This window comes from Thunnus albacares, chromosome 23 (assembly GCF_914725855.1).
Source record: "Thunnus albacares chromosome 23, fThuAlb1.1, whole genome shotgun sequence".
Lineage (NCBI taxonomy): Eukaryota > Metazoa > Chordata > Actinopteri > Scombriformes > Scombridae > Thunnus > Thunnus albacares.
Window position 1 is genome coordinate 11,544,921 of NC_058128.1, and position 12,975 is coordinate 11,557,895.

A 12,975-nucleotide genomic window follows, 5' to 3' on the forward strand; every position below is an offset into this window, starting at 1 on the left:
AGAAATTCCCTCAAGGCATTTCTGAAATATCACATTCACGAGAATGGGACAGACAGACAACCTGAAAACATAATGCCCTCAGCCACAGCTGTCGCCGGCGCGGAAGCATAAAAATCATGGAGTAAGAATAGGAACAAGGACATGGACATATGTATTGCTGGGTAATCATGAGACAATGTGGACATAAAAGAAAAAGCAGTGATACAACGAGGTGACAACTAGCTCAGGAATGATGAACAGCAGCACTTCACTAAAACAAAGATCTGCCCCATTGACTGTACCCAGAGCATCACAACAATGCAAAACAGCAAAGCCCCACAAGTGACACAAATACACAAATTCAGTGGTCTACAAAATTCAGTAAGAATGGCCCCCAGAGCCCAGGTCCAAACGAGAGCCAGTTCTGATTTGGTAAAAAGGTTTCAGGTTTACAAAGTGGCATTTAAACAACAAAATATCCTCTCAACAACTTCTTCTGTGTAGCTGGACCTCAGTAAGTTGGCCACGATAATATCTCCATGCTATATTAGTTCAGTGGACATCTACAAAACTTCCACTAAAAGGTTACAGAAAGTTAAAAGAGAAACAGGAGGGGAGGAGGGGGACTGCCTGAATTCACTAAAAATCAATATTCATGGGTGAATCTGTGAAATTGGACAGAAAAAAAGGGGTGGTAGGTAAAGATGTGAGACATGGCAAATGGCTCTTCACACCAGATAATAAGGCAAAGCTCAAGGGTTCACATCAACTCGAGAGTGTGTGTATGTGTTTACGTGTGTGAGTGGGCGCACATGGAAAACTCACATCTTTCTCAAGGGCTCCCCTGACAAAGACAATCATTTCCACCACAACTACTCAATGTAATTCTATCAACCAACCAACCTCATACTGCAGTTGAGTGGCTTGGGTCTCGTCCCAAACTTAAATCAGTCCACCAGGCTGAGTGTTAAGTTCTATTAAAAAAGGAAAAAAGCTTCATGCAAGTCTGCCTTTGTAATTCATTATCAGTGCTCCCATCTATTTCTTCCTAACCAAATGTCCCGATGTCAGCCTTTGTGCTCGGAGAAAGTGCGTTCTCATCCTCCATTCTGTAAATTAGGGCCCTAACACCTGACAAATCAGTGCAATTAAAGAACATCACTCAAAGATTTGCAGGTGAGTGCTTGTCACTCGATGAATTCGGCAGTCATTTGGCTAAAATTGATAATCATTATTATTATTATTATCACTTCATTTACTCTTTCCTCGTTTCCACCCTTTCCTTCTTATTCAGTCATTTTAAAAACAGCCCAGAGAACAATCTCGACACTTTGTTCCTCTCTCAAGGCTTTATTGAAATCGGCTGTTTTCTCACTAAATCCCTTGGCTGGTGTCTTGTCATAAAACATATTGACTGATATCCCTTGCTGCTAGCTTGAAGTTGAAGCCCAAAGTGTCCTTGGCCGTCAAAGAAAGGGTTCTGTATACACCCTGTATTGATTGTGTTCCAGAAACTTCAATAACCTTCACAAGTTCTGACAAAGCTTCAGCCGCAACTACTCCGACAGCACTGAACTACCACTAACCAGCGGGGGTTCCCACCTGGAGCGCACCAATCTTTTGAAGGCTATCTTGTTGACGGAGGAAAGGAAGAAGTGCCTGCATGTTTACTGAAACCCATTTATTTCTTTTAGTGTCCTTGCTGTGTCCCCTGACATGTTTTGATGTGAAAATATGTATATGTGTTTATTTTTTTAAATAAAAGAGACAGAGAAGTAATAGAATAGTGTGCAATGTAAAATGGTGTTTCTATGGAAACTATCATTTATGAATGTGTGTTTTTAATTTGTATGCAGCGTCAAATGACAAGTCTACACGTTCGAATTGCAAGGATTATTGTATAATCTAAATGAATAGCACACAATGAAAAAAGACTAAACAGACACACACATACATGACGTCCATGAGACTGATAATATTACTATTCATCATCATTGGTTAAAATTATAGATTAATTTTACTATTGTGTTAACCTATAAGTTAAAAGTAGTGAATAGTCTTTATGTATTGACTTCTTTCCATTTTATCTACACATTTAATAAAGCGTTAATAATAGCATTTACAGCACATAATATCATGCATTACATTGCAACATAGTGAGAAAATGTATCAACAACTCAAGGAAATGATTGCAAAAACATACAACAGCATTTGATTAAGTCTCTGGTGATTTTGATGTAGTAGATGTAAGGGGGTGGAAGAGACTTGGCAACACCATGGAGATGGTAAGACTTCACTGCGCTCCAGCAATATGTAAATATGGCAGTACTTTGGAGGACAGAATAAATGTGACACATTGATTAAAATGTTGGGCGAGAACAACGTAGCAATGTCTGTGCTTCATATCTAATTAAAAGAGATCATTGTCTTCTGGCTGCTCTCTGGCAGTTCTATTCCCCTCGTTTTCACTCTGTTGATGAGCCGAGAGAAGGTAGTGCATATTTAAAATCTGTGTAAAGGAAAATAAGAGACTTCTTTTTGAACACATTATACATGTTTGAAAATAATTGCTGATGTGGGGTTAGAGCTTTAAACTGTTTTTCATCATTTCTGTGTTCAGGATTCTTTGGGTGGGCCTGATATGGAGGCTCAATGACATACAGGGGTTACTAGCATGACCCCTCCCCCACTAGTGACTAGAGCATACATACTCATCGTTTCAATCAACGTTAGCGCTAAAGGAATTATTTTAAACCCAGCTGAAGCATCCGTTGATGGATGTAGCCGTTCGCAGCTTCGGCTTCAGCACTGGCTGTGAGGCTGGGAGGTCCCCAGCCAGAGGGAGAGCATTTCCCGGGAAGCACTACACCAAAAAGCACAGTGTGAGAGGCAATTGCTCCAAGGGTGACAGCCAAAATGAAGCCACCAAGGATGTCTCAGCAGAGAAATGAGCAACATTAAATGCACTGAACTACATTGAAAAAAATGACAATTTAAGGTAATGATGACTGGTGATGGATCACTTGTTAACTAGTCATTTAAGTTACATTTTTACAGAAACAAGTCCACATTTACCTACAAAATGTGTGCCAAATTTAACAGTGGCTACTAACGTTACTTTTTTAAAAATATCATCCATGTTTCTTGCTTTAAACCAACAAACAAGGCCTACTTTAAATTGTGTATTTTTATACGGGAGTTTGGTATGAGGGTTGTTAAGTCAGAGGCTGTTCAGTTGGGCCGTGCTTTCAGCACCTTCAGTGGACACGCCCCCAGCGTTTCAGAGCAGAGAATATTGCTTATTTTTCTATGATTTTGAAACCTAATTTTATATACTTGGCGATTTTTTTAATCATTCAAATTTGGCTGGATGGTTAATTACACATTTTTCTGTGATGTTGCAAACTCAAAACTCATATTCATTATTGTTTTACACAGACTTTAAGCTTTTAAGCCACTTATACAATGGGGTCCAAAAGTCTAAGACCACTGGGCAAGACACTTCTATTTTGCATTTGTTTCAAATGTAATACTAATTTTTTCATTACAAATGATAATATCTCTTAACAATTTGAGTATAAAGTTGAATCTTTGAAAAATGTAATGACAGTATGCAATCAAGCTGACATGGACTCCACAACAATGTTAACAATGTTCCAATTTTCTTGTGATGTCACAGGATGCTTGGCTTCTCAGTCTTCAAGTGTCACCATAAATTTTCAGTGGGGTTGAGGTCAGGTGACTGTGGAGAAAAGTCCATGACAGTCAGGATTCTGTGGTCTTCTTTGGTCTTCAAGTAGTTCTTGTAAAGCTTTGAGGTATGTTTGGGATCATTATACTGCTGCAGTATGAATCCTCCTCCACAAAGATGCAACCCAGAGGGTATAGCAACAACTGTGTCCAACTCCAGAGTAGGCAAAACACCCCCAGACTTTAAAATTCCCACCACCATGTTTCATTGCCGGGTTTGATCCACTGCAGTATCATTCTCTCTCCTGTTTGTCTCCTTACATACATCCTCCTGTTGCTGCCATAAATCTCAAACTTGGATTCATCAGTAAATAGAACCAGTCAACCACTGTGAAATGCTGGTATTTCTTAGCCCACTCCAAGTGTTTGGCCTTGTTTCCCCTCCTGAGAGGTGGTTGAGAAACTGCTACTCGTCCTCTGAGACCACTACAAGACAGCCCTCTTTTGATAGTACTTTTGCTGATTGGAGTCTTGCGTTCTTTATTTAGCAAATTCTGTTACTGTGATGAAGTTGCTTTTCTGTCTCTCACGGAACTAATTTTGATGTATTGATCTTGTGATGGTGTGTTCACTTTTGGTCTGCCTTATCATGCTTTGGATACAACTGATCAAGTTTCTGCAAAACGTTTTAGAGTTCCATGCACTGCCCCCTTGTAAACCTTTAGTCTATCCACGATTTGATGTTGAGAAAGCCCCTCTTTGCTTAGAATAACAATTTCTACATCTGATACTTCTGCTTAGTTCTGATGCCATGATTCCCACTATCACAACGCTTAGTATGCAATGATCTGCTGGAAACTTGAGGCACAGCCATATTTATAACAGGTGAACACTTGCTGCAAGTTGAGTTACTTGAATGAGCCTCTGATGAGTAGATCAAATCCACATGAGTGTCATCTGAACGCATGCTTCAGTGGAAGAGATACAAATGAAGGAAATCTGACCTTTTGTACAAAGGAGTTAAGTTGGTCAATGCCACAAATTTGCTTAAATCTGATTGCTGACCTAGATGTACAGAATCTTAAAGATTTCTGTTTTTAAATGTTTCTGAATCCTCAAAGTTTCTGATTATTTCCAGGTTTACATGAAAATATTACATATTTCCAATGTGATCTCAGACTTATGTACCCCACTGTATATTTATATATTTTTGGCACAAACATAACAACCTCCCACCTTGCTTTTTTTGTCTTGGTTAATCTATGGCAATAAAAATGATTAATTTATGAAGCAGATTTATATTAAGCTATAGGCTCTCTTCTGAATAAAAAAAGCATGCATGTGATCAGGAAAACACAATAGTAGAAAGAATATTAGAAGGTTCTGACAGAAATAAATGGATGTTTTAAAAGATATCCCTAAAGACCAGGAAAACCACTGCACAGACGAGAGAGAATTTTATCATTTAGTGCCACAAAGCATATTCTAAAGCAGGGACAACTCCTGCATGCCAATCTTTTCAAAGTTTTACTTTTTAAAATGTTACCCTTTATTTGGAGCCCACATCAAATATCCCAGCCCTTGTTGCTCATTTTCTTATTTCTAGCTACAGTAGAAAATATAAATACACACAAGTTCGAGTTCCCTGGTGAAGTTTCCATCATCTAGGAATCAGTTCTTTCAGAGAGCAGACAACATCTATCAATATTTTTGAATGCAGACTCAAAGTTCCATGTCTGTAGAGAGGAAGCCACTCATTAAAAGTGTGATTTGCACTCTGGTCACACACTTGCAGGACACAACAGACACGGCAAGCAGTCACCCAGCCACGAATCCTTGCAGAATGCGAAAATGGCAAGCTAATTATCAAACTCACACGCCTCAAAACAAACGACTGACAAGGTCAAAAGGTGATGGATGTCAGTAGACAGAGACACTGTGTGCCAGATATACATTAAATAACACTCCCACACAGGGTGGTGTTAATGAAGAATGCATGCAGAGGTTTATGAACTGTGATCTTTTATGAACTATGTTATCCAATTACCTGAGAACATATTGTGACTTCCATCTCATTAATGATACAAAGGAAAGGTGAGTTTTTTTGCTTGGCACATAATGTTGTTTGGACTAATACGTTAACTCAGAGAACATCACATTAAACTTGCCAGGCTACAAGACTGTCTAGATTGTGTGATGCTGCTGTACTGTATTTCTGAAGAAAAAAGGGAAGCATATTAAACATTTATGGATACACAGAAATTCCAGTCACTGTGATTTCTTTGATAAAACAGGCTGCTTTGAAGGGAAGGATAGTTTATGATGGAAAAGGGGGAAAAAAAGGCAATAGAGATAAGAGTTGAAGAGATAAGAGATAAAGGCATGTGGTGGTGTACACATAAAAATGTATATTCAATAATGGTGTGAGTAATCAATAGATATACTCACACACATTCTATAGAAAGCCACTTGAAAACTGTGAAGTGGACTTCTGGTCAGGCGTTGAGAGGGATGACAGCTTTAGAAGGAGCTCTTACCCATCAAGGGCAAAAAGCAACCCAACAAACAATAAACCGAATTCAATACTAAGTATAACGAGGAATGTGAGGGGGAAATCAACAAAGAAGACGAAAGACCCTACACGTACAGGAGAAAAAGCAAGAATAACTCAATATGAATGCAAACTCCAAAGGAGAGGGAAATAGTGGCAAGGCAGGAACCCATGCGGAGGCGCTGGACAAAGGTTTGGCTGACATTACCACGGAAATAAGTGAACTCAAACAAGATATGAAAAATGACCTCACAGTTTTTAAAGAACTCAACACAAACTGCAGACAGGAATTTGCTAACTTTAAGGAAGATGTCAACAACACACTGATGGCAAACAGCAATGAAGTACAGGACCAAAAGAAAAGTATCTGCAAGGCTCAAATACACATTTAGGAGCTTAAGACATGGAACATGGAAGCTAAAGAGGCTTTGTTGACAACACTCCAAGACCAGAGAAAACTACAAGAAAAATTAACCGACCTGGAAGGAAGGTCATGGAGAAACAACATGTGTATATTCAAGGCCTTGGAGGGTACGGAAAGGGACTCAGTCCCCCGATTCGTTGAGGCTTTACTTCAGCAGAAACTAGTACTGCCAGAGGTAAGCAACCTGCTAATTCAATGGGCACACAGAGCAGCAGCAAGGAGACAGGCCCCAGGGAGTCACCGCGATCCATAGTTGTTAACTGCCTCCAGTTCGACACTAAAGAGATGGTATAAAAGAAGGCCTGGCAGAAACGGATTAAACTGCATAGTTATCCACTGTTCTATGACCACAACTACACAGCCGAGGTGCTACAAAAGCATAAAGCCTACACAGCAATCAAGAAGGTTCTGAAGGAGAAGGGTATCAGGTTCCAGAGGCCCTTAACAGGGATCAGAATCCACTGGGCGGAAGGATCCTGGCTCTATAATAACGCGCCAAATGCAGCAAAAGGGATGAGAAGGAGGGGACTGGACATCCAGACCAAGGAAACCCACAAGGGACACTCGATGGAGGACCAAATACAAAGAGTGCCACCATGGCAAGTGTTGGAGAACCAGGAACGCAAAGCGAGTTAACTCAGAGCGCAAGCAGAAAACTACAGGAGTTTCGGAGATAAAGAAAACATCTGAGAGATATGAGTGGTAAAGCTAACTATAGGACATCATTCTAAAATAATAATATAAATTAATTCTGTTTTCAAGTACAGAGACTAAATACGAGGCTGCAACTTACCTCCTAGCCCAGTCACTTCTTTTAAGAAAAAATCTGACTGGTAGAGAAAGACTATAGAGGAATGTTGGGCATAACTTGAAGGCATGGAGGATCCCCACCAGGGCCTCCACCTACCTGAGGGGGCCCCACCTTCATAGGAGGATTTTCCCCTCTCCTTCCAACAGAGACATAGGCATAGTTGAGGGAGCCCATTGTTATCGGAAGTGTTTATTACTGGGTTCTGGTGTTATAGTTCCTAATGTTTCTAATGATAGAGGTGTCAGTGGGAGAGAATGAGAGGAATACTCAAAGAAAGGACAAGAAGCAACCTAACCATCTTAAAATGTTGTCTTTGAATGTGAATGGGTCAAACAATCCAATAAAAAGGGGGGAAAGTGATAGCAAAGTTAAAAAAGGAAAAAAACATGTTAATTATATGCAAGAAACATGAAAAATTCAAAAAGTTGGGATTTATACATTCTATAGCTCATATAAAGGCGGCAACTAAGAGGGCTATAGGAATTTTAAAAGTTTGAGACCCTGAAAGAAACAAGTGACAAGAAGGTAGATACGTTCTGGTAAAGAGACAATGGAAGACCAAATGGTTACACTGATTAATGGTTATGCACCCCCAGAAAGTGATACATTTTTCTCTCAGAATTTATTTGATGTCACTTCCCTAGAAACAGAAGGGATATTGATATGTGGATACAACTAGTACAAAGGAAAGTAGTAAAATACAATTGGTTCGATATGTATGTACTGCATTGACAGAAATGGGACTTATAGAAGTTTGAAGGAAACTACACCCACTTAAGAAGGATTACACTTACTACTCAGCCCCACATTCAGTTTATACAAGAATAGAGAATATTTTCATGAATACAGTGGATGGATTTGGAGCAGAAAAATGCAAAATATAGGAGCAGTGGATTTATCAGACCATAGCGCCCTGTACCTGACATTAAACTAAACAGGAAAAAAAAATACAATTTGGCAAATGAATGTTAGTATCTTAAATGATGCAGGATTTGTAGAGGAGATCAAAAAGGAAATAAACACATACAGAGAAGAGAATGAAAATGGGAAAGTAGACTCCATTACCCTGCAGGATGCTATGAAGGCAGTTATGTGTGGAAAACTAATATCTCGAACGGTAGACCTTAAAAAAAATTGGCTTGAATTATATCAGAAAAAGCAACATAAAAGTTCAAATCACCCAGGGTCACTTCATCAAATTAAGGAGGCAAAGAAAACAGTGAATGAGATAATAGGAAATTAAATAAAAAGAAAATTACCTTCCTGAAACAATCATACTTCAAAGCAGATCCCAAAGCAACAAAACTACTAGCCAGACGAATGAGGAAGAAACAGCTACTGAATGCAATCCATAAAATCAGAGACCCTACAACCAACACATTAGAATTTGAACTAAGAAAGATAGATAAGATATTCAATAATTATTATAAAAAGCTGTATTCACAGCCAGCTTCAGTGGGTGAGGAGTATAAGAAACCTTTTAAACTCATCCAGCAATAGAGGAAAAACAAAATTAAATTATACACTTATAAACAAGGACCAATCAGGATTTATTGAGGGGCACCAAACACAAGAAACCAAAAGAAGGACACTACAAATAAAGTACAAAGAAAGGGAGAAAGTGTAGTGCTACTCAAGCTGAGATGCAGAAAAAGCCTTTGACAGCATTTGCTGGAGGGTTTTATACCTCTGCTTAGAAAAATTTAGCTTTAATACAGTCTCACTGCATTAAAACACTCTATCAAGATCCAAGGACATGATTAAAAATAAACTGTAATTTTTACACATTGGTTTAAGCTGGAAAGATCGACCAGACGGGTGCTGTCTATCACCCACTCTTCACAATTTTCATTGAACACTTCGCTCAAGCGATACAATAAGATGAAAGCATTGAGGGGGTGGAGGTGAAAGGCTAAGAACACAAAATTGGTTTATTTGTAGATGATGTTGTGATCTACTTAAAACAACCAAATATCTGTCTCCATAAACTAATGGAATTGGTAGAATATTATAATTATTTTCAGGTTACAAACTCAATGTGGCAAAACATGTTATATCCATAAATTATTAGCAAAACTGTATGAAGCTAATTATAGGGCTATAAATCAGGAAATTCAAAAAGATATGGAAAGGTGGTCAGTACTCACATTAGATATTAGCTCTAGAATAGAAATCACTAAGATGAATGTGTATCTGTAAAATTCTGTATCTGTTTCAATCTCTGCCAGTAGAATTTCCTCAGTTACAGTTTATGGAGTTGAACAAAGAAATCTCAAGGTTCATCTGGGGGAGAGAAGCCAAGAATAAAGTACATGACTCTTCAGCTTCTCAAAGACAACAGTGGGGTTGCTCTACCAAATCTCCAAAAATATTATTACCCTGCACGAGCCAAACAAGAATGACTCTGTGTAATGCATACAAGAATAATACAGGTAGAGTGATACCAATGCTAGTGATGGGCAGAGGAATCGCCACACTATATATTAGGGATAAATGGGAAGAAGAAAGCAAAATACAATTATCCAAAAAGACTGGCAAAATACATGTAACATACAGCGAACAACCAACAGCTCCAGGATGTGGAAAGAATTTTGTGGATGTGGAAATATAGTCAGATTCCTCGTTACTCCCAAGACTAAATGTAAATTTTCATCTACACATCAGAGATGCTGGAGACTGAAAACGCAGATCACACTCACATACTCTCTCTTCTGAAAGCAATATTGAGTTATGAATTACTAAATGTGCTGTGTTATATCTAGGCAACTTGACAAGGGAAAATGTTCAACATGAAGACTGATATCTGGTTAAAGTTCTGTTAGCAGAGACCAAGAAGGCAATCACCAGGAAATGGCGTTAGAGGACCCTCCTACTCTGAGACACTGTTGAGGAGATATTCAATATGGAAAGACTAACACATGTACTGAGAATTCAATAATCGGAATTTATTGAGAAATGGGACAAGTGGACTGCTTCTAAGACCTATCACAGAGATACCACCAGAGCCTCTGAATGAAGACAGAGATATCTTGAGTTGTATCGATATTTTATGTATCTCACTGGCACAACTTAAGCTTGTTCAGTGGTTACTAAGTGAAAAACAATAACTTAAGTAAAAAAAAAAAAAAAAAGAAAAATTGTGAAGTGGTATTAAAACACTCCATCTGGCATCGATACCACTGATTACCATCCAGTCTTTTATGCTTTGAATCAATACTTCCACAGTGAAATAAACAACCAGCAGAGGCATCTCCAGCATTTCTGAGAAGGGATTAGAACCATTACATGAATCTTGACTTTCAAAAGCTTGTTTACCCACTCCCAATTCTAAGCCTACCGGGCCTCAGTCACACATTGATGTACGGCATATCTCAGCCGAGGCCTTGTAACAGGGTGCACCCTGTGTTTCTGTCGGCTCTTGCATCTGTCTGCTGGCATGTCATGTGGAAAGGTCAACCTGGTTTCTCCTCTCAAAGTTGGGAAAAAAATAACACCTACCAAGAGGTTTCTGTACATGTCAAAGATGTACACTGTAATAAGTAAGAAGCCTAAGATGGGCAGGGATTCAAATGATTTAACTGTAAAGGGGAAAAAAGACTCTAAAGCAGAGTTTAACACGTCTCAGTGTTCTCAGTTACAATAAAATGGCACGTTTCTCAGTCCACATAAAGGTGCTCTTTGGGGTTTTCCTGTAAACAAAAGTTATGTTTACATTGAGTGTTACTCAACAAAATACAGTACATTGTGTGTATCCTTGAGGTCTAACAAAAGTGTTGAATGCATTTACTTCCTCATAAAACATTTATGCAAGTACTGTAAATCCTGCACTGTTTACATGCATGTTTACTAGCTTGCAGTCTTCTTCTTTCCGCCTTTGGTGGCGCATTGCTACATTTCTGAATGCATTACAGCCACCTGTAGATCACTGGAATAGTGTGAAACCATTGGCAGGACTGTGTATTGCATTACCTGTGTGCATGCACATGCATGTACGTCCATGTGCATGTGCACAAGACAAACAAAACAGGGACCCACTCATGAAAAAATAAAAATAAAAAAAATAAAAACTTCTCCATAGTGCTGCTAGAGGTCAGACACTCCACAAGGTACCTTTAGAAACTACTTGCTGTCTGTCTAAACTGCAATAACAAGATGCCAAAGTATCAGTAAGTAACACCAAGATAATCTGCATGTACTGTTTGGAAGATTCATGCTTTGCATTTTGACAAAAAAAAAAAGATTTTCAGTAGTTTATGTAGAACTGAATAAATACTCAAGTAAAACACATAAAGTGGGACTAACATAAAGATCCTAACCAAATTCTGACCAATGCCGAGTCAGTTTCTGCCCCTTTGTGGGTCTTAAGACAAGATAAGAACTGGCTCAGTATCCAATAAAATTTAGCAGAGGCACTAGGAGAGCAGTAGGAATTTAATTTCTCTCATTGCTGATATGTGACTCTCTAAGACAGAGTGGGCTAAACGAAGGGGGTGAAAGGGATTGTGGGAGTTGTGAGGGAAAAAGAAAGCTAGATAATGAGATTAAGAAGGAAATTACAAGAAGCAAGAAGGGTATGCACAAGGTATTGGGAGATTTAGATACTGTATTACAGAGGCAGCAGAGACGATGCTGAAGAAGGAAGGAGCAAGGGAAATGGAGATGGAGAGTGGGAGAAGAGATGAACAAACAAGCAAGAGATGAAAAAAATAGCAAAAGGGAGGGTGGGATGGATGAGGGGGCTTCATATTGATACAATCGGTCAGGAAATAATAACACGAGTGAGTGAATAAGAAAACCTCATTTCACGTAATGAGTATTCTAATCAAGAGATTACATTATCTCACATTGCACAGACAGGGGAGAGTGGAGCCCCTGGCAACTGGGGGTTGGCAATGGTCGCATGCTGGGGAATGGCTTAATGCCTTCTATAACTGCGCTGGTATAGCAGGGCTATTACAGTACATTCCTACGCACAATCACACCCTGGGAAACACACATGCATACACCTAAACACTCCTATATTTATGCATCCATTCATGCCAAATGGAAAAAAAACAGGTGACTGTGTGAGTTAGAAATAAATGGGCTTATAGTTGAGCACAGCAACAACATTCTGTCATTTGATTTATTTTTACAGTTCTATGTTCAATAAAAACACCTGTGTGTTGAGATAATAGCCTTAGGAAAAATCAGAAATAAACAGAAATACCCACTTGATTACTAATCGTGCTATCAATTACCATGGCAACAATCATAGCATTCACGTCAGCCCTCTAAGAATATCTACTTCCAGCTGTACTTTCCAAGCCTACAAAAATATGTCAAGTATTTATCTCTCTTGTGCGTTTATATACAAGTACATGTTCAAATTACAGAAGAAGCATCTTGTCCTCTTTAACAAAATCAGGCTCTCATAAAAGTCAAAGTGTGGTTAAATGCAAAAGAAATGCTTCAGAAAAATATTATAGATAAAAATTACACAATGCCCAGAGATGGAGCATAAGGGAGAATGATGTTTTC

The 12,975-nt window shown here is 38.8% G+C and overlaps 1 protein-coding gene across 2 annotated transcripts in view; it reads right to left on the reverse strand.

Moving 5' to 3' along the window:
- exoc4 (exocyst complex component 4) overlaps positions 1–12,975 on the reverse strand; it is a 129,133-nt gene that overhangs the window by 96,503 nt on the left and 19,655 nt on the right. The gene's annotated exons all lie outside the window — the stretch shown is intronic.